General features: G+C 44.6%; 1 protein-coding gene across 3 annotated transcripts in view; it reads left to right on the forward strand.

Moving 5' to 3' along the window:
* Ptk2b (protein tyrosine kinase 2 beta) overlaps positions 1 to 24314 on the forward strand; it is a 97978-nt gene that overhangs the window by 11037 nt on the left and 62627 nt on the right. Inside the window, exon 2 of one of the 3 annotated variants that reach the window (XM_070016721.1) lies at positions 11580 to 11672. The exons of the other annotated variants lie outside the window; for them this stretch is intronic. The gene's annotated coding sequence lies outside the window, so the exon portion shown is untranslated. The remainder of the gene's footprint in view (positions 1 to 11579; positions 11673 to 24314) is intronic. 3 annotated transcript variants of the gene reach the window in all.

Here is a 24314-nt window from a genome sequence, read left to right on the forward strand (position 1 = left end):
CCTTTTTTATTGATGAATAATATTCCATTTTATTTGTCTAGTCATTGAATTGGTGAACATGTGTGCTGTTTCCATTTTTGAACTGTTAGAAGCAATGCTGCTGTGAACATTATGTGAAGTTTGTGTGAACATATATTTTCATTTTTCTTAGCTAAATACTTGAGAGTGGAATTTCTGTATCATGTAAATAAAGCTACAATTAACATTTTGAGTAACTGTCTCACATTTTTATTATTTTACATCCCCTCAACAGTACAAGATACTTTCAATTTCTCCTCATTCTTATTGACTCTTGTTATTGTCTGTCATTTTTGTTTAGTTATCTTTGTGGGATGAAGTTGTATCTTACGATTTTCACTTGCATCTCACCAATACTAATCATATTGAGTGTCTCTTCATGTACTGGTTTGACATTGACACGTCTTCTTTGGAAAAGGCTTATTCAAATTCTTTAGAAGGTGTTTATTTTGATGTCTGCAGTGTAACTACAAGTGGCTATTAATTGCTTTTTTAAACACATTTATAAACACTTATAACATCCAACATTTTATGAAGTTGTGTCTTCAATGATAGTTACTAAATCTTACCGTAGTACCTTACCTACTTAAACCAAAACAAAGAACAAAAATTAATTCTATTAAGTGATCTTTGTAAGCATCCCAAATAGATAATTTGGGGAGAGAAGAGCTTCACTTTATATTTAAACATATATAATATTTTTAAAATGGATGGAAGATTGGTTGGATGCATGGATGGGTGGATACATGGATAGATGGAGGATGTGTAATTTGATAGATGGATGAACTAATGGACTAATGACAAATGAACAAGAAAGGACTGGATGCCAGTAAGTCAAGAAGTCATACTAATCTTTCCCTCTTTACTAAGGATTTTCTAATTGGCATTGGTCTTTAACTTATATTTCACAGAACCACAAGAAAAGTAGTTTAAAAACAACAGGTGTTTTTGGTTGAAGTTTAGAAGCAAGCCACTGCATTTTTGTTGTTTGGAATATAGCTAAAATGTTTCTTTAAAACAAGAGAACCTAGACAGCTGTGATAGTACATGCTTGTCATTCTGGCTACTCCAGGGGTCAAGGTAGGAGGATGGAGAATTCAAGGTCTGCCTGGGAAAAGGCAGCCAGAACATGTCTTAAAAATAAAAGAATGGGGCTGGGAAGTTGGCTCAGTGGTAGAGCGCTTGCCTTGCATGCCTGAGGCCCTGGGTTCGATTCCCAGCACCACATAAGCAAAAAGAAAAAAAAGCCGGAAGTGGCGCTGTGGCTCAAGTGGTAGAGCACTAGCCTTGAGCTGAAGAGCTGAGGGACAGTGCCCAGGCCCAGAGTTCAGGCCCCAAGACCGGACCCAAAAATAAATAAATAAATAAATAAAAGAATGGCTTCAGTGGTAGAATATGGGTATGGGAGAACCTAAGGCTTCCTGGTTTCTGGATATGGTTGAGAAACTCAGAGACCTAGAGATACAACTCTAGATTCCATGTCACCAGATGTGACATTAAGGATGTGATGGAAACATGGCTCTTCTTGGGTTTTGACCTTGCTGGCCCTGCCTACCACCATCTTTCCCACCAGTGTGAGACTTCTAGGCCACTCCTGTCTTAAGTTCTTTTTTCTTCTCCTGTCTCTGGGATGGCAGCCTGGTCATTGCAATGATTCACCACCAACTCCCACCAAGAGAGACTTCCCACCCATTCTTTCCCTTTGGTCCTCCTCCAAGAAAACATATGTGAACTTCCAAATGGAACTGTGGAGTTTGGGTTAAGAGCAAGCACAGGAAAAACATTCACAAAAGCTACATGAAGGATAGCATGCTAGTTATTTTTGCATCACTGTGACAACATGTGACATAAACAACTTAAGCAAGGAAAGATTTATTTTGGCTCATGGTTGGAAAAGTTTCTTCTATCGTGGCAGGAGAAGGGATGGTGGTGTAGGGCAGTTCACATCCTGGCAACCAGGAAGCAGAGAAAAGGGAATGCAGAAAGAGGTCCAGACAAGACATAACCCCTAAAGGTGCCGTTGGTGGTCTACTTCTTCTAACTAGGTCCCACCCCTACCTTTCCCCGCCCCCCAATAATGCCACCATATTCTGAGTCCACTGAAGGATTAGTGCATTCATTAGGTCAAAGCCCTCATGATCTAATCATCTCTCACAGACACACCCAGAGTGTGCCTTACTAATCTCTTAGATGTTTCTTGATCCAATGGAATTGAGAATGAATAACCATCACAGTCAAGTTCCTGCCAAGTTCACTCGAGATTTGTGGTGGGAGCTCAAAGTCAAGAATTAAGGCAGAGTAGAAGGAACTGGGACTACTGCCTTTTCTGCTGGTGGTCGGTGGGTATGGAATTAGGGGTCTGGGTCTGCATCTCTCAGCAACGCATCTATAGAATTTTAGGCCACTTTGAGATAAGACCCCAGTGGACTCCAGTGACAGTCATGTCCTCTGGTAGGTATTTCCTTTGGATTTAAACATCGTGGAGGAGGCTTTTCTCTTTCCCCAAACCATATACTTTCTTTAGCGCATGGAGTTGGTGGCTTTGACATGGTGAATCAGAAGCCCTGCAGTCACACCCTGTGTCTTACCGGCTCCCAATCTCCAACCAACGATGCCTTGAGCCTAGGAAGATTGCATCTGTACTGAACATTTACAGGTTTTTTTCTTCTTGTCTTTATTCTTTAAATGATATAGCATAATGATACAAGTAGCACTTCCATTCTATTAGGTATTAAAATAATCTAGGGGTGATTTAAAGTCTAAGAAGGATAGGTGCAGGTATGCAGACGTGATGTCATTTTGTATGAGAGACCTGAGAACCCATGAGTTTTGTTACCTGTGTGGGGTCTTGGAACTGCTCCCCTCTGGCTATCAAGGGTGACTGTATTTACTATTGGGAGGCAACTGTATTTACTACAGACCAGGTGTTAATGCTAAGTACTGGGGATACAGACATTTATGGAAACTACCCACAAGATGACATAGCAATGAAACAGCAATGTGCATTGAACATCAGATTTGCTGCCAGAGTGGAGCCAATACTGAGGAGCTTGGAAGGCCAGAGGCCCCGGTGTTAGCCCAGGGGAAGCTCTGCCGGTTATGTCATGAGATGGTGCTGTGAAAGTTCTTTCAGAAAAGGGTGTGGCTGGTTTGGAAAATTGAACTACTCAAGGTGTCTGGATCTAGCAGGATGGTTGTGGAGAAATTGCTGGCAAGATTCAGAGAGACCCTCTAATGTGGTACCTCAGTATTGGGTTGGTTTCAATGTTACTCTCAAGCAGCTATTGGATATATAGGGATAGGATCTGTAACGACAGGCATTCTTAAGTTGGGACGAGAGTTAGAGTTTTGTTTTGGAGAGGAGTTTTTGGTGCCAGGCCAGAGGAGCTCTAGTGCCAAGTACAGAGAAGCTCTAGCTAGAAGATTTGCAGATTGGCATTCTGGAGTATGGCCAAGGGCTGAGCGTGGGCTCTGCCAGTGGTGGTGGTGGCAGTGGAAGGTGCAAGTTCTCTGGGGACAAAGTCCAAAGTGCCAGATGCCAACTTGGGTGTCACTCACAGTTACCTACTCTGCTGGCCACCAGAGGGAAAGGTGGGGAGGGCTGTCCCCAAGAAGAGCCCACTTCCTGCTTGCTTCCCCAATAGGAGTGTGTGTGTGCATGTGTGGTATGGCAGAGAAAACAGAAGGCCTGGCCAAGTGAGCAAGAATCAACCTGCCTCCAGAGGCAGGAAGGGAAGGGAAGACCCAGCTTACTCTACAGGAATGGGAAGGCCACAAGAGCTACCCAGAAGGCGGGGGGAGAGGGGGAGTAATCAGCCAGACTCAGCTTACTCCACAGGAATGGGAAGCCCACAGGAGCGGGGAACAGCCAGGCATGTGCTTTTCCCCCACAGAATAGATGATTGCAGAGAAATGTCGGGTCATCTAAGATAGGTAAGATTAGAGGACTCTGGTGGAGGCTGAGTGCTGGGGCCAGAACAGGGTATCGTGTTCCCCCCTCCCCCACCTTGCTCACCCCCCCCCCACCAAGCACTTGGTTGCTCCATCCAGGTATGCTTTCTTGAGATAAACTTATTTTTCACAAGTACACGCCTTGCTAAAAAAGAGTGGGGAGAAGACAGGTCTTGTTTCATGTCCTTTGTTTTCCAATCCTAAGCCAGCAAATGTTAGAATTCACAGCTCATCCTTAGGAAACATTTGTTCAGGTCTGGGAGGTTTTGGGGAAAAAGACCTGCAGGGAACATGTGATTTGAAGATGGTCTCCAGGATCCATGGGAATCTAGAGCATTAGACGCACAAAGCCTCACCTGCTGCTACCAGAGGTGAATGCACTAAAGGCTGGCTTCCTAACCTGGATTTGTCACTCTGATGGAGAAGGACCCCAGAGGACGCTCATTTAAGGAACCCTGAGAAAGTGGCTGACCATGTTGTGACCCAGCTCCTATAGCATTGTGTGGAGTTGTGCTTCCCAGAACCTCTGAATGCTCTTTAAAACCTGAATCCCCAGGTGCCACCCACACAGCTTCTGACCCAGCTTGTCTAGATGGGACTTGAGCATTTGCAAGTGACCTGGGGCCCAAAGTTTGAGAATCACTAGAATTTGGAGGTTTGTAGGATAGTCCCTCAAGTGCCTTTCCAATTCTGCTTTAGGGTGCTGTGTTAGAACCCGCTCATCTGGGAGCTTGTAAATATCTCTGTGCTGTCTGTCTACAGGCAGGCCTTAGCTGTTGCTTTCTCTTTCTTGGTTTTATTTAGCTTAGTTCTTTGTGTTCTAATAATTGTTCTGGTGAACTCTGCATGAAACAACCACCCTGACACTGTGAGCTCTGCCATCTGACCACAGCTTTTGCCTTGGCCCATGGTGTCTCTCGGTTAGGAATCCCCTCTCCTAGGCATCCTAAATCCTTACCTGTCTCCCAAATGGGTTCATCTCTGCACTCCATTTGCCCCTCCAGGTCTTTTCCTGATTCCTGAGACTGCCTTTCTTCCTTACTGTGCCCTTCACTGTATGTCGGAGCTTTCCAGTGCATTGCCAGTCCTGAGGATGGAGTCCTGGTGCCTGCTGCCTGCTGCCTGGCTCAGCGGGTCACACAGAGCTGTGTTCCCAGTGACTGTTCAGCTGCACTGGAGGGCTAGAAACAACCCTAACAAACCAAGACCTATCAGTGTTGCCTCCCTGTGTTCCCCACCCTGGAGATGTACCTAGAAAGGCTTAGATGAGAGAAAAGGAAGCCGCCAGGGAACATGCGTAAGATAATGTAGCCAGAAGCTGGTGGGTACTCAGCCTTGAGAATAATTTGCTTCCTAATTTCCTCACAAAGGGAACTTTAGCCCTGGAGCTGTGTTAGGGATATTTTCCTCAGAAAAAAAAAAAAATCATGCTGCCTTTGGCATCCAAGTCAGCTTCAGGAATTTCACAGGAATTTCATTTTATGACTGATCCTTCTTTTTAAGATTTTTTATTTATTTATTGCTCATCCTTGTCCTTCTTCCAGATCTTTTCCTTCTGAATACATAGCCAAGCAGTATCCTGCCCCCTTTAACTTGCACATAACTTCCAAACATAGTTTCTCTCCCTCAACTCTGTCTTTAGGTCTTGTTCTTCTCATTCATTTGTAGGGAAGCTCATGGTGTCACCTGACCTGGACCCCACATGACCCTCAGAAGTTCTGAAGGGTTCTAGATGGATTTCTGGGAACCATTGCCTTTCGCTGTTTATTTAAACCCATGTGTCACTCTGAAGAGAACCATAACTTGCCAAATGCACCTTGAACAGATTCTAGCACAGCATTCACAGAGGCAGTCTTGGTAACCACCCTTCAACCTTTCCTTAGTTCTTTGACCATTACCATCTCTCATGACTTCTGCAGAAGATTGTAGGGTTGGAGAAAGGACTGCCAGGCTCAGCTCCTCACCCCATCTTTCACTTTTCAGGAAAACGGCAAGCACCTCATTCATTTCTATGCCCTCTTCCCATCCCTCCCACGACTCCCCTCTCCAGAAACAATGTTGGAGATCATGATTTTGCTCTTTTAAGTATGGAAGGATGAGTCTCCCTGTGGAGGAAGAGCAGCCTGGGTTTGCACACAAGCCATTTTTCATTGTTTGTGTGGAGGCAGATCAGGGGAGTCAAAAACAAGAGCTCTGGCTTAAGGTGTGGCAGCTGCAAGTGCCTCTCCACCTCTTTCATCATCCTCATCCTTCCTCCGAGCTGAATGCTGAAAGTAACTTTGTTTTCCTTATAGGGATATTGCAAAAATAAAAAGGAGATAAGGCACTTATGTATGTAAAGCACTTGGCATCAGTACATTATACAGAGTTAGTGTTCAATCCATTTAGTTATTCCATCTATCAGTGGCACCATTACCGGAGACAGACGTGAGTGTAACTGAGAGGCCAGCTGGGCCCCACCCAGTCTATCTAATTGAACTTGTTACAAACCCCAGCCCTCAGCCCAGGGCAGGCCCAGGACCTCCTTATGACCTCAGCAGATTCTAAACTCACTTCCTATGCCTCTTGACACCTGGTCGTAACAGTCCACACCAAGAAGTTTCAGACCCCACAGACTACTGTTGATTTTACAGGCTGCCCTGGAGAAATGGAAGATGAAGAGGAAAATTGAGTAAGAGCATGTAGCATCAATCTCTTTCCTGTCTCCTCTCCTCCTCCTACCGACCTTCCCTTCTCCCTTCACAGAGCAATGAGCAAATTATAAGGAGCCCTGCCCAAACTACTTAACCCTCATCTTCAACTCTGATGATTTAATGGACAAATTTCTCTACAGATACAGTCTTCTTCCTAGGGTGGGGTGGGAGCTTCCGTTTGCACCTCTTCTTCAGCTTTTTCATGAGTTTAAACAAAGATGCTCCTCAGGGTGGAGCAGCCCATGTTGACATGGGAGAGAATGTGAGATACAAAGTGTAGCGATGAGGGACTCAGTGTGGAAGCGAACACTCCAGCTCCCGGACTGAGAGTGAGGGACGATGTGGGGATGACTTTTGCTACTTGTGAAGGGGAGCAGTTGCTTTTCCAAGACTTCATACCCCACATTTTGACACTACAACTGTGTAACCTTTTTGTTTGTTTGTTTTTGGCGGTTGTGGGGCTTGAACTATGGGCCTGGGCACTGTCTCTCAGCTCTTTAGCTTAAGGCTAGCACACTACCAGTGAGCCACAGCGTCACTTCCAGTTTTCTGAGTGGGTTATTGCAGATAAGAGTCTCATGGGCATTCCTTCACAGGCTGGCTTTGAACCTAATCCTCAGATCTCAGCCTCCTTTGTAGCTAGGATTACAGGTATGAGCCACAGGCACCCGACTGGGTAACATTTTTGTATAGAATCACTGCATTGACCTTCTGGTCCAACAAGGAGTGGTAATAGTATCTGTGGCACATAGATGATTCCAGGCTTGGAAAACAAACAAAACTTATGATAGACTTGACACATTCATGGGAAGGTGAGTCAACCCCCACAAAACCCAAACTTAAATATACGCTGCAGACAGCTGCTATAGAGACCACAGCCACAACCTGGAGGCCACAGTGAGCCATGCAGTGAAGCTGGAGATAAGCACACTACTGATTATAGAGCCTGGTCTGTCCAAGACCCTGCGGCCTCCCCACGGCTCTTTGTGTCTCACTGATTTGCCAGAAGCGCTGTTCCTTCAACCAAACATTCCTCCTTCTCCCTTACTCTTTCTTCTTTTCTGCTGTTTGAAATCCTCCTGAGCTTTCTACCACACTGCCTTCATGAGCCTGTCCTGGATCTCCCATTTCCTGGGTCAGGAGTAGTAACCTGTATTGACCTGTGGTGGCCATCCTGCCTTGAATGATGGTTAGCGAGCACTCTCTGTCCCCTCAGACAGACAGTGTTTAAATCCATTCTCAGATCTGGCTGGGGACTTAGGCAGAATCTAACACGCAAGCAGTTCTCTGCATCTCTCTTAAAACTCCATTGAACGTGTAATTTAGGGCAGCTGACTGTGGTTGCCGAGTTGGGGAGAACCTGATTCGGCTGGGGTCTGGGGACTCCAGACCATCATGTGTGCTAGATGCCATTTGCTCCTTGGAGCTCCAGGGTTCCATTTGCCCCTGGAGAAGAAGAGGCTTTGTGCATCTTTTCTTTTAATCTATTCTCAGAATTCAATGCTCTGCTCCATGGTGCTGTGGAGGAAAGTAACAAAGAGTTTCTTCTCAGTACATAAAAATGGTGTGTCACAAAGGATTGGAAATGTCCCCATTGGACTGCTCAAAGTTACCTAGTTCACTCTCCTCTCTGTTTCTCCACTTCTGGACAAATAATTTTGTTGTAATCATGAGAAGTCATGGCAGCAGTAGACAAATCATTCTATAAGAAACAGACTTGAGCAGGGGGTTCTCAGCTTCCTTATCGTACGGGCTCCTGTCTCCAAATGAACTTTATGCTTCTTATTTTTTTTGTTTTTAATAATTAAGCTTAATAAATAAAATACATCCACAAATCCCTTTATATTTGAATTCTTCAATCTGACCTTTACGACTAGCTTTCCTCGGTAGTTTGCTTCTGGCATATTCTCACAGCCTCGTCCTTCCTCATTCTTGTACTGGTCAGCTCAGGCCTCCATCACAAAGTACCATAGGTCGGGCGGCTTTAACATCAAATCTTTAGTTCCTCCCAGTTCTGGAGGCTAAGTCCATGATCAGGGTGTCAGCAGGGTTGGCCCTTCCATGATCTCTCTCCTTGTTTGGCAGATGGCCATCTTCTCCCTCAGTCTTCACAGGACCATCTATGTGTGCCTCTGTTCTTATCTCCTCCCCTAATAAGTCCTACTAGAAAAAGATCAACCCATATGGCCAATCTCATACTATCTTAATGGCTCTCTAAAGGCCCTATCTTCAAATGTGTCACATGATAGGAATTTAAGGGGACACAGTTGAGCCCCTACCATTCTACCATATCTTTGTCCACTTAGTATGACTTCATCTTCTTAAGAGTCCCTATATTTTCATCTCTTATGCCTTTGTCTCTGCTGCCTCTTTGTGTGTGTGTGTGTGTGCGTGCACGCATGCGTGCGTGTGCGCGAGCGCGTGCGTGTGCGCGCACGTGCGCACGTGTAAACAGCACATTGTTTACCCTAGTACTGGGGCTTGAATTTGGAGCCTGGGCACTATTTCTTAGTTTTTTTCCAGTTAAGGCTGATACTTTACCACTTGAGCCATAGCTATACTTTCAGTGTTTTGCTGTTTAACTGGAAATAAGAGTCTCATGGAATTTTTTGCCTGGGCTAGCTCTGAACCATGATCCTCAGATCTCAGCCTTCTGAGTAGCTAGGATTACAGGCGTGAACCACCAACACCTGGCTCTGACGCCTCTTGCACTGCCTTAGAGAGGGCTACTCTTCCAAGACATTCCAGGGTCATGTGCTGGGCTGCTTATACATCACAGAGGCAGAGACCCCTCCTCCTGATACAGCCCCTTCTGTTTGCTTCACCTTAACAAGGGCCATCAGGTTTCACAAACAGAAGTTACTTTCCCTTCCAAATCAGGTCAAAAAAGAAAATCTGTAAAGAAAATGAATACTGAGTAGCATATGGAAAAAGTGGAAATATCCCTGAAGGTAAAATCTATTGTTTGTCTCCTGTGAGACACTGCTGTTGGGGAGCAGTTCTAACTCGAACATGAGCTTTTTCCTATGCTGTGAATGCTCAAATGTTTCTCCATTTGACCTTGACTATTCAAGGGTAAAGTGCTGTCCACCATGTTCCCCTCTGCCAGACAGAACTCTCCTAAACATCACTTGTCACAACACCACAGTCAAAGCAAACTCCAAAGGGCCTACTTTTCTTCCCATTGCACTTTCCAACTTTCCCCCAGCATGCACATACTCCAACATGCACACCTCCCAGAACATCAGCCTAGTGCATCATCTAAATGCCGTTGCCTAGTTACGATATGCTTAGCAACCAGTAAGGAAAGTGTGATCGCACCTCCCAGCATTGTACATGGAGCACTGGCTGCAGACAATACAAACAGTTCCCTGGTTTCTCTCTGCAGCTAGAGAAAGGTAACTGTCAGAGGTGGCCAGCATTATGCTCTAGAGATAGTGTTCATCATCCGGGGGCCCAAATTGGTTGTTGTTTGGATTTTACTTGGCATTGGGTAATATCTTTATGGGGGCGGCTGGGTAGGTGGTTCTTGAAGGGCCGGATCTTTCTGCTTGCACTTGTTCTCAGGATGCCTGTGATGCAGGCAGGGCAGCTTGCAGAATCCTCTCTGCTCCCACGCAGCCCTGCCCTGCACCGAATCTGCATCCCCCACCACCAGCCACCTCATTCTCCACTGCCTCTTCCATTTAGAGATGGTTCTTCTGGTCTCTGGCACTGCCCCAGTCTCCACAGTTAGTTTTCTTGTTCTTCTGGTACCCAGTGTGTCTGCCCTTTGGATGCTCCTCTGTGATGCAGGCAGTCCCCGCTCCCCCAATCAGCATGTCCTTCTAGCCCTGTCCCTCAATTCAGCTGTATACGAGCCTCCAGTCTTTGGGGAGGCAGACACTATACAATGTGGGCTAAGCCCACTTCTTGCTCTCTGTTGTATGTTCTGATCAGAAACTAGGTTGTTGTGACTAGGAATTCCTGAGTGTCACATAGTGCAAAACCATTAAGAAAACTAGAGTTTGAATCTAAATGTATATGTTCCAATTATATGTGTATGTACATGCAAACATACTTATATGTGTTTGTGTGTATTGTTTGGTCTTGACTATATGTTCATACATATTTATACATATGGCCTTGACTCTGTGATTTAGGTCAAGTTTCTTTAACCCGAAGTCTTAATTTTCTAAAGGAATTGGGATATTTGCTTCACAGGATTGTGATGAAAATATATGAGGTAGCAAATTGGATGAACCAAGCAGAAACACACAGCATGAAGTTGGAGAACTTTTACAAAATGTTCCCTTCTTCCTCCTAGCATCTCTACCTCTTTGTTCTTCTTTTCATATCCACTGCCCCAAAACTAAAGCCAGTTTTCTAGCTGGATTCCCTGCAGGCAGTGAGGGGCAGTGAGGGGCAGTGGCCATACTTCTTACCTCTAGCTCTGTCACTTAGTATCTTTGATCTCGGGTTCTGCTCTCCACAGCCTAGAGTTTCCTTTCATTTGCCTGTGAAATGGAGCTGTGCGCACCTGGCCTGTGAGACCCACAGAAGTGCTGGCAGGCTCAAAGGAGGCAATGTGCTCCCATCTCTTGTACACATTTCAAGCTGTTATAGAAATGTTGGAGAAAAGCATTTTCTTGGACAAACCTGATTCAATTTTGTTTTGTACCTGCAAAGTGTAGAGATTCCAAAATGTCTAAGGTCCCTTTAAATCCTAAAACTGTAACACATTGACAAATGACAGTCACTTACCGTGGTTGAACCAAGTCCTCTTCACAGATGCTATTCTCTTATCCTCAGAATAAATTGTAGCACATATTGTTACTGTCTGTTTGCTGGGGTCCGGCAATCAGGACAGCTGGTTATTACCTAGTTAAAACCTTCAGTCCAGGAACATTCTAAAGGTTTCTTCTTATTCTGGTTTAGGAATGCATATGATTCTGTCCTCTCAATTCAGAAAACAAATGAGTCAGAACATGCCCCAGGCCTCTTAGAACTCCTGTGGAAGCAATTGCTGAGGTAGGTTTTTGGAGTTTATGTCATGGGCCTTCTATGATGGTTGTGTATTTAGTAGTTGAATTTAGAAATGGAAGATTCCTGAAGCAAGAGGTATTGAAGTAGGTAGCATAAGTCATTTGTACATAGTTAAATGAAAGTTTGAGAAATAGAAATTTGAATGTTATTGGATTTTGAAGGTTGGGAGTCTAGCCAAGAATGAAGAAAAATTTCAGAGATGTTGCAGTCTCTTCTAGTAGACTTACCCCTGGCAAATTGAGGGTCTTCTTTCTTTTCCTCTTTCCATTTTCTTTCTGTTCCATCACTTCCTTTCCTCTGTATAGGGATTAAACCCAAGGCCATATATAATCTTGACAAACTTCTTACACTCTAAGCCATAGCCACAGCCTTTGTGAATTCTTCTTGTAACAGACAGGATTTCATCAGGTAAGATGGGAGATGAGAAAGTTCTCAAGGCACTGGTTTTGCCTGAAAAATCAATTTCAAATCCCTTGAAGAAAATCCTGTTGTTTTAGTGAGGAATTTCACCTCTTGCCACCTTTTAGCCCTATGACCACAGCAGGGAACTAAACCCAGCCCACTGTTAGAAAGTGTCCCACATTTTAAAACCACAAGAGATTACACATAACAAGAATATCAACTTTCAGGCATTTTAGAACTAACTTTTGAAAAAAATACAGATATTTGAGCTGGGTGCATGGCTAAGTTATAGAGTACCTGCCTAGATAGTTTGAGGCCCTGAGTTAAAAAATACATCTACGTATTATATATACATTATATACACATACATGTATACATGTGTATAAAATATATAATATACCGAGGTGTCTATGTATATTCCAATTGGTAATGAGCCATGAGGAGACAGAGTCATCAATATTCTACTTGGGCAGCTAGAAGAAAAAGCCATAAAATGAAAGAATGCTAATTTGGAATAGAACTGTCAATCATCTAATCTACTCCTCCATTCCCAAGAAAATTGTCCCCACGATTCCAACAGTAGAGAAGTGACTTTTCTAGACCCCAGATCCACTGCCTTCCCATCCTTGCCTAGCCCAGTGACAGTCCATCTCAGGATGGAGCTGGGTCTCCACAAAGACTGGCTACAAGAGCAGCACAGTTGTGCCACCAAGGAGTCTTTTCCAGTTCAAACTTTAATTTATCAACACTTCACAATTTCTAGGATAATTTCAGGAACATTATCTTTTGAATAAAACATAGACATTCTATGGGGAAATGTTCAACAGAAAATATCCCTAGTAAGCTGATCTCTCACAGCAGCCTGGTCTGCAGGGTTATAACCACCTGGCGGGAGGGTGGGGTATGAGGGTACAGTGAAAAAGAGGTTGTATGTGGTTTCTATAAACGTCAGCCCACGTAGCCCAGCCACTGGAGGCAGGGAAACAGTGCTAATGGGATGGGAAAAGCAGCATGAATGCCATCCCCCGCATAGGCTCCTGTCTATAGTTTTTGTTTCCAAGGTCTTGTCAATAAATATGACTCAGTCTGCTGTTCAGAATCCATTTCCTCTGGGTGGGGAGCTGACTCCACCATGCCTATCCTGGGTGACTCAAGGCCTGCTGGCAGGGCTGCCTCTCCTCTCCTCTGTCCTGCTGATCTAGCTCCCTTCTGCCATTAGAGCACTGCTGGGCCTCACTCCTCCAACTTTCAAGGTCCTCACCAAGGAGTAAGAGTGGCATCTTCCCAACCCCACTGTATGCGGATCTTGGTAAGCTGCCAAACTGATTTATTCCCCACCCACCTAGTCCTCTATAGAATTTGTAGTGTCTGGCATATGCATGATGCAGGGAAGGCCAAGTGAAGGTCAGAATGTATTTTAGTAAAAACAGAAGCCAGGAGAAGCTTCCCAGCCTTTTCTCCTCTTCTAGATGCCTGTCAGGACAAGAGTATGGCATACTTCATGTTTACTAGGGTGGAGGGCAGGGGTCTCCTGGGCCAACTCACACTTGAGAACCTGTTTTCTCCTGTAAGAATCAGCCCAGATAGAAACTTTGGTTTCTTTGATATCCATTATTCTAAACTCAAAGAGATAGTTTCTATGGCTAAAACAGCACATTTTCTACAGTAATGACACTAAAAAACAATGGAAAAGAAGTATGAGGTCTCCTCCTGTATAGGCATAGGCACTTCAAGGACACAGAGAAGTGACAAAAAATGCAAATTCAGGAAGTGGTGCTGTAGCTCAAGTGGTAGAGCGCTTGCCTTGAGCTGAAGAGCTGAGGGACAGCGCCCAGGCCCAGAGTTCAAGCCCCACGACCGACAAAAAAAAAAAAAAAATGCAAATTCACAAGCTGACTGGTGGTCTAAACTCAAGAACAAAGAAAATTTAATTCCAAAAAATATTTATTTAGGGGCTGGGAAGGTGGCTCAGTGGTAGAGTGATTGCCTTGCATGCATGAGGCCCTGGGTTCCATTCCTCAGCACCACATACACAGAAAAAGCCGGAAGTGGCACTATGTGGTAGAGCACTAGCCTTGAGCTGAAGAGCTAAGAGACAGTGCCCAGGCCCAGAGGTCAGGCCCAATGACCGACAGAAAAAACAAAAAACAAAAAAATATATTTATTTAGCATGTTTAATTTATTCGACATGTTTAATTTATTTTGTCAACTAAACAAAAAATATTTAACATCCACTATGAAGGAGTTGGAGAAAATCTCTGGTACAGATTTTCCATGAGCTACACACTGGTTGGGCTGCTAATGTTAGAGGCTATGTTGGTTATATACCTAAGACAAGGGTGGGCAGGATGGAGCACCATGTCAAGCCATGAGTCATCTTTAGCTTTGGGGGTGGCATGCCCTGTCCAAGAGAGTGTTGTGGTTTTCCCAGACATCTCAGATATAGTTCCTGTTGCTTACCAACCTCTCGTAGCTTTTTTTCTCTTTCATCTTTTTTCTCATTGGATGGGAAGAACACAGTTTGACTTAATTATTGACCCACACAAATGAAAATACAGAGCTCCAAATTCATTTGCTTTGCATATTTCCTTTCTTGCATACACACATACATACATACCCATGCACACCCACGCCCCCTATCCCTCTATCCACAGACCTAACACTTCATGACAGAGTTATTCTAAGGGGAATCTGCTTAAGAGGTGAGATTCCCCTGCTGCTCAGCTGATTCCACTGCTCTCAGCTTCTTGGTAATGGACAGCCTGGGAGCAACAAGGCATTAAACCTATCAGACACTTAGACCTGGTTATGGGTGACTGTGATGGTTAATATTGACTATCTCCTTGATTGAATTGGGAGACACTTCGAAGATTAGTAAAGCACACCTCTGTGTGCTTTATGATGTTGTTGTTGTTTTGATGATGGTGATGATGATGATGATGATTATGAGAGAGAAAGAGAGAGAGAGAGAGGGAGAGAGAGAGAGACTGACTTCCTGCTGGCTTTTAAGATAGAGAAAGGGACCATGTGCCAAAGCATGCAGTCATTCTCCAGAGACCATAGGATCATGAGGACTCACACCCAATCAGTGGTTTAATTAACTGATAAACTCAAAATTTGGATGGACTATGGGGAAGGGGTATATGCCTTTGAAAGTTATAACTTGGCCTGGATCCTTCCTGCTGCTACTCTTTGCTTCCTGGCTGCCATGCAGTGAGCAGCTTTCCTCCAACATGCCCTTCCTCTTGTTGTCTGTATCATGTCATAGATCTAAAGGCAACAGATTCAGGCAACCATGGACTGAACCTTCTAAAACCATGAGCCAAAACAAATCCTTCTCCTAACTCCAATCTGACTAACACAGTGGCTTTGTAAAAACAGTAGGACATAGAAGAAAAGAGATTGCTATGGAAGTTATCACAAATCTGTTCATTGTCCTAGTACTTTTCTAGTTGTAGATGACAGAAATCTAGTAGAGGAGAGTTGCTGGCTCACACAAACTAAGGAAGCAGCTGAACTCAAAGAAGACAGAACAGGGGCTGAGACATGGCCACACAGCTAAGTCTGCCCTTCTGCCTCTCTGTCTGGGTCTTGTTTCTCTGGCTCTTGATGAGTGTGGACTTGATTCTTTCAGAACAGTGCCTGCCAAATGTAAGAAACTTGGCTGTTCACCATGTCCAACTTCTCAGCTCACATAGAAGAAGCTTCTGTCCTTAAGCTTAAAATCGCCAAAGATGTTTTCATCATGTATCCACTTCTGAGCCATCTGCGTGGCCAGAAGGATGAGGTACAATGTTTGCTTTTGCTCAGTTAATGGGTCCTATCCTGTGTACCTGACTGGAATGAGGAAGTAGAAGAGATAAGCCATCTCCATAGAGATGCAAAGTGGGTATGAGAAGAGAAATGGATGGCACCAAGAAAGTAAGTAAAAGTCTCCAAAGAAGTAGAGGGCAGTACAGACAGTCAGAACAATTGAGACCCTTGAAATATTTTACAAACGCCAATGGATTGTGTCGCAGCTTATGATTCATGACCTCACGTCTGTATGGCTATCGAACTTGGAAAACTGAGAACAGTAAAAACATTGTAAGTGCTTAGAAATTGAGCTTGTCATGTCATTATGAGAACAGAATAAAACTTTTCAGAAAGACCAGATCTAAAGGCCATGAAGTCTACATCTCTAAGTCCTGTATATGTGCTGTGCTGTTAGGTTAGAGCTGAGCTTGCCTTCCTTGTGGTAGACTGCTGTCGATTTTCATGAACCAATGGCCACATTTGATGGTTGTTCTATTGTTTCTGGGTTTGAATATAATGTGAATATCAGTGAAGATCTTCCCACAGAATCATCCCTGATTATCAAGAATGATATTTTTATTATATAGCAGTGTCTGAAACTGGAAAACCATCTTGCCCTTCAGTCTTGCATGAATGCTTGTTCTTAGATTAAATAGCTGTCTTTGATTCTGCTTCTGGGCTTCAGACTATACTTTGCTGTCATTCCGAAGTTGATAATGGTGACCTAAAGGTGTCTATGTCCAAATCCCAGTATTTTTTTTTAACATACTGAATCTCATGGCAAAAAAGACCTTGCAGGTGAGATTAAGCTTAATCTCAAGATTAAGATCTTGAGATGGGGAGATTTTCCTTAACTATAGTTGGATTTAATGTTATCATAAGAATCTTTGTAAGAGGTAGGCAGGATGGTCAGAGTAAGAGATGATAAGAGAGAGAGAAAGAGAGAGAGGGAGAAAGAGAGAGAGGCTTCCTGCTGGCTTTGAAGATGGGGAAAGGACCATGTGCCAAAGCATGCACTCATTCTCTAGAAGCTGGCAAAGACAAGGAAAAGAATTCTCTCCTAACACCTCCAGTAGGAATGCAGCCCCGATGGCACTTTAATTGTAGGACTTCTAACCTCAAGGAATGAAAAAGAAATCTGTGTTGTTTTAAGACACTAACTCTGTGGTTATTTGTTATACAGCAGTAGTAGAAAATTAAATCATCTACTTTCTGGGGAACAACTTGGCAAAATGTACTACAAAGTGTAAAAATAGTTCATGCCTTTTGACTTACATCTTAAGAGGCTCATTATTTTATTTCCGTAATAGCAGAACCTTGAGACCATTGGGGGCCCTACTGTTTCTTGTCACAGGACAAGAAGGAAAACACCACCAGCTCCCTAATGGCTGTTACTCCCATCAATGTGTTGTGATCATAGGTGGAGGTAGGTGCCTGTGTTAGAAAATAACTGTAAGGACAGTTATTCTGTTGAACTTCTGATTCAACAAATGCTTGTTGACCGTGTCGAGTGCTGGACATAGAGCAGAGGACATAGATGGTGGGGAGTTGCCCAAATCTGGCCAGGGAGATGGTAATAAAACCATCTCAAACCTTATTGATGCAACTGTAACCTCTCTGTACAGCATCTTTACTATAAAATAAAATTTAAAAAAAGAATTGGCATTCTGCTTCAAACTTAAAGGATCTATGAGGATTAACTGAAGTGGAAAATCCAGTTAGTATCACGCCGCTCTTTCCCATTTTGGTACTCCAAGTAGAAATGGAGCTTGGCTGCTTCCTAGGAATCTTGCAAACATCACTGAAGCAGAACATATTCTTTGGATAAAGAGCAATGGTCAGTGGCAGACTTTATAAATAGAAACAACACAAATGCTCTCATTGAGTGATTGGTGTATTCATACAATGAAATATGATTTAGCAGTGCAGGAAAAAAGGATTAAACCACAGTTGCATGTCATAATCTTGTTAGATCTCAACGGTATTATGTGGAGGGAAAAAGTCAGTCTCAAAAGGTTAAATGCTGTATTATTCCACTTACAAAACATTTTACAAAAGACAATTCATAGAGATGAAGAAATCAAGACTATCAAAAGAGCCCCACAATCAAGGGAGTTATTTCATGGTGAAGTAACATTTCTGTATCATAATTGTGGCAGTGGTTCTATGAGGGTGCATGCAAGATAAAGCTGCATAGAACTACATACACACACACACACACACACACACACACACACACACATACACACACACACGTGAATCCATAGAAGAGTGAAAATAGAATGAGTGTAGTCTAGTCACACTATGCTAATATCAGCTTCCTGGTTTAGATATCATATTGCATGATGCCATCATTAGGGGGAAATGGGTCATAAGTACACAGATCTCCATGTGCTATTTGTGCAACTTCCTGTGAGTCTAAAATTACTTCAGAATTTAACATAGAAAAATATAGCTACAGGCTATAGCTAAAATTCTCCTGACACTCTGTCCCTGCAAACTTTCTTACTACCTGAGTAGTTCCAAGGCCATTTGAGTTGGTGTTTATTTACATTATGGTCTTACGTGGCTTCTGGGTATCTACTCATAGCCTCGTGAGACAGGGAGGGAATTCAGCAACCAACAGCAGAGGGGAATGGAAAGCTCATTTCCTTCCAGCTCCCCAGTGCTTTGGACTACCTTGTGACGGACCATTCTCTCTCCTACATCTGCAGCATCATCTCCTAATCACCCACTTGTAAGGAGATGACATGTTTGTCAGCCCTCCTCTCTACAAGATTGTCTTCCTTCCTTCCTTCCTTCCTTCCTTCCTTCCTTCCTTCCTTCCTTCCTTCCTTCCTTCCATCCTTCCTTCCTTCCTTCCTCCCTTTCTTTCTTCCTCCCTTTCTTTCTTTCTTTCTCTTTCTTTCTTTCTTTCTTTCTTTCTTTCTTTCTTTCTTTCTTTCTTTCTTTCTTTCTTTCTTTCTTTCTTTCTTTCATTTCTTTGTTTCTTTGTTTCTTCATTTCTTTGTTTCTTCCTTTCTTTCCCAGTACTGGAGCTTGAATTCAGGATATAGGTGCTATCTATCCCTCAGCTTTTTCACTCAAGGTTGATGATGCTCTACCACTTGAACCACAGTTCCATTTCTAGCTTTTTGGTAGTTAATTGGATATTAGAGTCTCATGGGCTTTCCTGCCCAGTCTGGCCTCAAATCTTTTTTTTTTTTTTTGGTCCGGTTGTGGGGCCTGAACTCTGGGCCTGGGCGCTATCCCTCAGCTCTTCAGCTCAAGGCTAGCGCTCTACCACTTGAGCCACAGCGCCACTTCTGGCTTTTTTCTTTTTGCTTAATGTGGTGCTGAGGAATCGAACCCAGGGCCTCATGCATGCAAGGCAAGCGCTCTACCACTGAGCCACCTTCCCAGCCCTGGCCTCAAATCTTGAGCCTCAGATCTCATCCTCTTAAGTGGCTGGAATTACAGGCATTAGCAACTAACACCTGGGCTAAGATTTTTTAAATGTTGTATAAATGGAATTATACATGTGGTGTGAGCCTGGCTTTCTTTTCTTTTGCAAAGTCTGGATAGGGGAGGGAACATAGCTGTACACAGACGAGAGAGGAGAAACCTATGCTGGAAGGGAGATTTGAGTAAAGATAGATATCTCTAAGATTAAATTAGATAATAGAGTAGGTGCTCTGGCATGATAAAAATGCATAGGCTTAGAGTGAGATTGAATTCATTCATACATTCATTCACAGGCATTTATCAAATATCTATTCTGTGTCCAGCACAGTTTTATATATTGCACTGGGAATACCAGTAGAAAATGGTCCCTGTGCTCATGGAGATTATAGCAGATGGTCTGAATTCAGACTTTATTGCTTATCTGTCATATGAGTTACTCAACATCTTTGAAACTTGGTTTCTTCTGTGTATACGAGAGCTACTCAAAGCAATCAGTAACTGATCTGACCTTGTTGGGCTCCCCTGAGTGATATGAGATGATGTATCTAGTAGTTAGCACAATGTCTTCAGTAGTAGGACTCCTATTTTCTCTGTCAGTTCTTGCCATCTTGTCTCTTTGCTCCCCTCCTGAGATTATGGTCACCACCTGAATTGCACAAGGACGGCTAGCTCGGTGCTTAGGACACAGCTCAGTGTGGAGGCCGACCTGCTCCCCTCTCTCTGCTTCTGGTGTGACTCACAGGCAGCACCCTGTACACACAGCAGGTGTGTGTCATTTCCTTAGGATGGGGACACCCAGGTTTGCTGTGTCCTCCACCCTGCCTGATTCTGCTCGCCTGAAGGTAGACAGAGGTCCTGAGATCTGTCATGACAAATGGCTCCCCTGAGGAAGGGACACTTTCTGTGTTCTCAGTGGGAAGCAGGGTTCTAGATCAGGCCATCATCTGCTCTGCACTTGGCTCCCATCCTTCCCTCCTTCCCTGACACCTCAGGTGACCTTTGACAAACCAGCACCTCACCACCACTGTCCCCCAGTGCTGTCCCATTCCCCCAGCCATGTTCCTTAGCACCCTAGGCCTTGCCTGAAGCCTGTTTCAGCTTCCTGAGGTGGGGAAGACTCGGGTCCCAGTCCATTCCTGACTTTATCCAGAGCAATGTTGAGAGAGCATAGATCTGTAGGCACAGGACCTTCCATGTAAGGCCTAGAACCACTGGGTAGAAAGGAAGTTCAGTAAATGCCACCTTGACATCATGTGAGCACATTATGATACCCACCTGGGCAGAGTGGGCAGGGGATTCTTGTGATATCCACTCCTCAGTCAGGTCTTCCCGGGCAGGCATTGACCTGGGCCCTACCCACGGTGGGAGACGCAGAAAGCTCAGTGAATCTCACTGTATCTGGCAAGTGACCTGTGAGGTGGGGTCTAAAATGCCAGCCCGTTGGCAGATCATACCATTCAGGGGTCTTGGGCTCCATTCCAGGGGAGCCTCTTGAAGCAGCAGAAAGGCTTTGGGGCAGTGTGGATGAAAGTGAAGGTCCGGAGAGGACATCTTGTCATTGCCCTTATCATGGAGAGAACTGAGCCGTTGAGACTGACAATACCTGGAGTGGGAGATGAGCGGCTTGCTAAGCACAGGAGATGGCTGTGAGACCTGTGCTATTCTCAGTGTGTCCACAAGGAGACCCAGGAAGTTACAGAAAGCTGTATTTGGCTTTCTAAGGAAGCTGCTTGCTGGTCTTAAGGGCTTGGGGCCATGAAAATGGGCAGGGGGAAAAAAGTCACCATAGTAAGCAGAAGGCTCCCCTATGGTCCATGTGACCTCTGATAGCTCCCCCAAGCTCAGCCTGTGTGCTGCCATTTGGGCCTAGCCCTGCCCTTCCCCTGACTCGGCGTGCTGCTGTAGCCAATCCATCTTTCCCATCACAGAACTCCTCTTCTGAGCAAGGTGTCCTCTGGGCCTGCATCTGTGTGATGGCTGTCAGCTGAAGCCCCAGAAATGTCTGCCGTGGGCTGAGCTGGGACATGGGACGTGTGTGTGTGTGTGTGTGTGTGTGTGTGTGTGTGTGTGTGTGTGTGTGTGTGTGTGTGTGTGTGTGTGTGTGTGTGTGTGTGTGTGTGTGTGTGTGTGTGTGTGTGTGTGTGTGTGTGTGTGTGTGTGTGTGTGTGTGTGTGTGTGTGTGTGTGTGTGTGTGTGTACTTTCACTGGTCATGGCACCACCCCCAGGCCTGTGGGTCACGATTATTGCCCCACACACTGCAGAGGAGGAAGTAAGGAAACAGCCAGGCCCCAGCAGGGCTGATTAGACAGCCTGGCTGCCTGCCCTCGACATGCTTGTACAGGCAGAGCAGACATTGGTTGGGTGTTTACATACTGCCCACATTGCCCTGAGCCTGGATGTCAGTACATCCCACATCCATTCAGCCTGGCTTTACCACCTCACTACCGCTCTGAAACAGGCGCTTTATTGTCCCTGTGTTACAGGGGAGGAAGCGGAGGGCCAGCTTAGTTGGCAGTGTGCATGTGACACGGCTGGGGGTGATTGAGCATGCTTATCCCCAGCTCTGTCTGCCCAGGCTGCCTGCTGTCCCCCAGGGACTGGAAAGTACACCTCTTGTGGATGCAAGGAGGGCATGCACCTGCAAAGCACATCTCAGGATCATGGGCCACGGCCATGGGACTCCATGCTCCTGGGGGAATGGTAGCCTCCTCTGTGTATTCCAGGTCCTGTGTTCAACAAAAGTAGGATTAAAAAGTATGTCCTGGAGCTGGGTGCTGGTGTCTCACGCCTGTAATCCTAGCTACTCAGAGGGCTGAGGGCTGAAGATCATGGTTCCAAGCCAACCCCAGGCAGAAAAGTCCCCATGAGAATCTTATCTCCAATTAACCACTCAAAAAACTAGAAGTGGAGCTGTGGCTCAAAGTGGTGGAGTGCTAGCCTTGAGCAAAAGAGCTCAGAGACAAGGCTCAGGCCTTGAGTTCAAGCCCCACCCCCACCCCCCACCACCAACAATAACAACAAAAAGTATGTCCTGAACTATTTCTTGATCACAAAAAATCAGCAGCTCCCCCTGCCCCAAACTGAGCATGACTTATACTACTGCACAAGGAACAAGCACTCAGCTTTTCAGGGCTGTGCAAAGCAGCTTCATGGCAGAGATGGCACTGGAGATTGCCTACAAAAAGGCCAGGTAGGCATGGCATGGGGAAATGCTGTACTCAGTCCTACGGGGCCAAACAGAATTTTGCCACGAAGTCTTGAGCTATAGCAAGGCAATCATTATTGACTTCCCTCCTTTCTCTACCCTCTAATAGCTGGACCCAGCCCCAGGAGGACTTTGCAGCCCAATCCCTCACCTGACTTGATGAAGAGTCTCACTCTAAGCTTCCTTGCATTGGCTGGACAAGGTTATAGATCACATGAGTGCCTCTTCCAATTGGCCATAGATTCCCAGGGATTCTCTTTGGACATCAGCCTTTACCTAGTCCTGAGTGAGACTCTATTATTGGCAGAACTAATGCTTTAGTCACCACATTGCTCTTCCCAGGAATGTTTTTACTCTTTCAGATCTGGCTGTTGTGTAATGGTGGGTAGGGTCATTTTTATGGACCTTGGTAATTTGACCAAATCCATAATAGGACCAAACCCCTGACTTTTCCGTCATTTTTCCTGCATGCATCCTAAATTTGCTGACCACCTTCTCACCTCCTCTTCTCTATAAATATTTCCATCCTGTAGGGCCCTTTTTTTACACTTTACCTTTCACATAGACTTAAGATTAATTTCCTTTGCTTGCATTGCTCCTGTTTTAATTTCATTTGTCCTCATTATTTGGTGGACATGTCCATCTCTCCAGTCTCTCCCAAGTTCCCCATTCCTTTCTGCCTCTTATTCCTTTCTAGCCTTTGTATTCTGACTTTTGTCTACCCAGTAGGTGGGTACTCAGAGGTGTTCATTGAATTGACTGGAATCACAAACCGTGCAGCACAGCCCCAGTCCAGCTGGGTGAAGACAGAAGACCAGGAGACTCACAACACAAAATTAGCCTTGACATTTTTTTCTGTGTGCAAAAAATCACGTTAGCAAGAACAGGGAGCTGCCCAAGCTCTGCTTGCTTTTCCCCATAACATGAAGTGATCCTATTCCCTTGGAAGCAGTATGATAAATGGGATAAGAATCTTGGCGTTGCCATTTCTTAGCTGTCTGTGGCTTTGAGTGTATTGATCTCACCATGCCTCATGGTAATATATCTCACAACAGAAGAATAATACTATCAATCTGTTTGCTGCTTTTGGTATTTGTAACTGGAACAATACATGTTGGTAATCATAAGGTGATTCTAGTCAGATATCTTCAAACTGGGTATTGGGACTGTTCAGCTTAGTTGATAATTTACCATCCTTCTACAACACTGGCTCCTAGAGGATGCGGATATGAGATAAGATAATGAAAGAGGTCACCCCAGGAGTCCCAAGCAAGGATTCCAAACAGGACTGCTAATCACACCTGATCTGTTTAGTGCTTTGCATCTCATACCTGACTTGTAAGGGCTGCAGTTAGCCGCGACTCAGCACATCTCCTTTCCTCTCCTATGCCAGAGTCCAGCCCAGATTCTTTGTGTAATCTCCTATTAGACTTCCTGTCAGTGACAAGATGTATGAAACTCACTGAGGTGAAGCATGGCCCTTTGATCTAGCAGTGACACGTCACTATCCCACGTCAGAGCTAACAATTAGTTAAACTTCCCTGGGAACAGGCCCTAGCACTTCCACCCTCAGAACTTCCCACCTCCTCCATCGCTTCATCCAGGATTCAGAAGGCTTTCCACTATTTTTCAAGTTCCCAGTTGCTTAGATTTTGTGTTAACCTAGTTGGTCAACTAATGATCAGCAATCTCCCCGGCAATGTTCAGCCTCTAGAATGGGTGCTCCAGGTTCCTATGGTGGTATAATGGCCTTTACTGGATTAACTGGAGGAAAGCTCTT

Source organism: Dipodomys merriami, unplaced genomic scaffold (genome assembly GCF_024711535.1).
Source record: "Dipodomys merriami isolate MVZ:Mamm:240054 unplaced genomic scaffold, mDipMer1.0.p SCAF_12, whole genome shotgun sequence".
Classification (NCBI taxonomy): Eukaryota; Metazoa; Chordata; class Mammalia; order Rodentia; family Heteromyidae; genus Dipodomys; species Dipodomys merriami.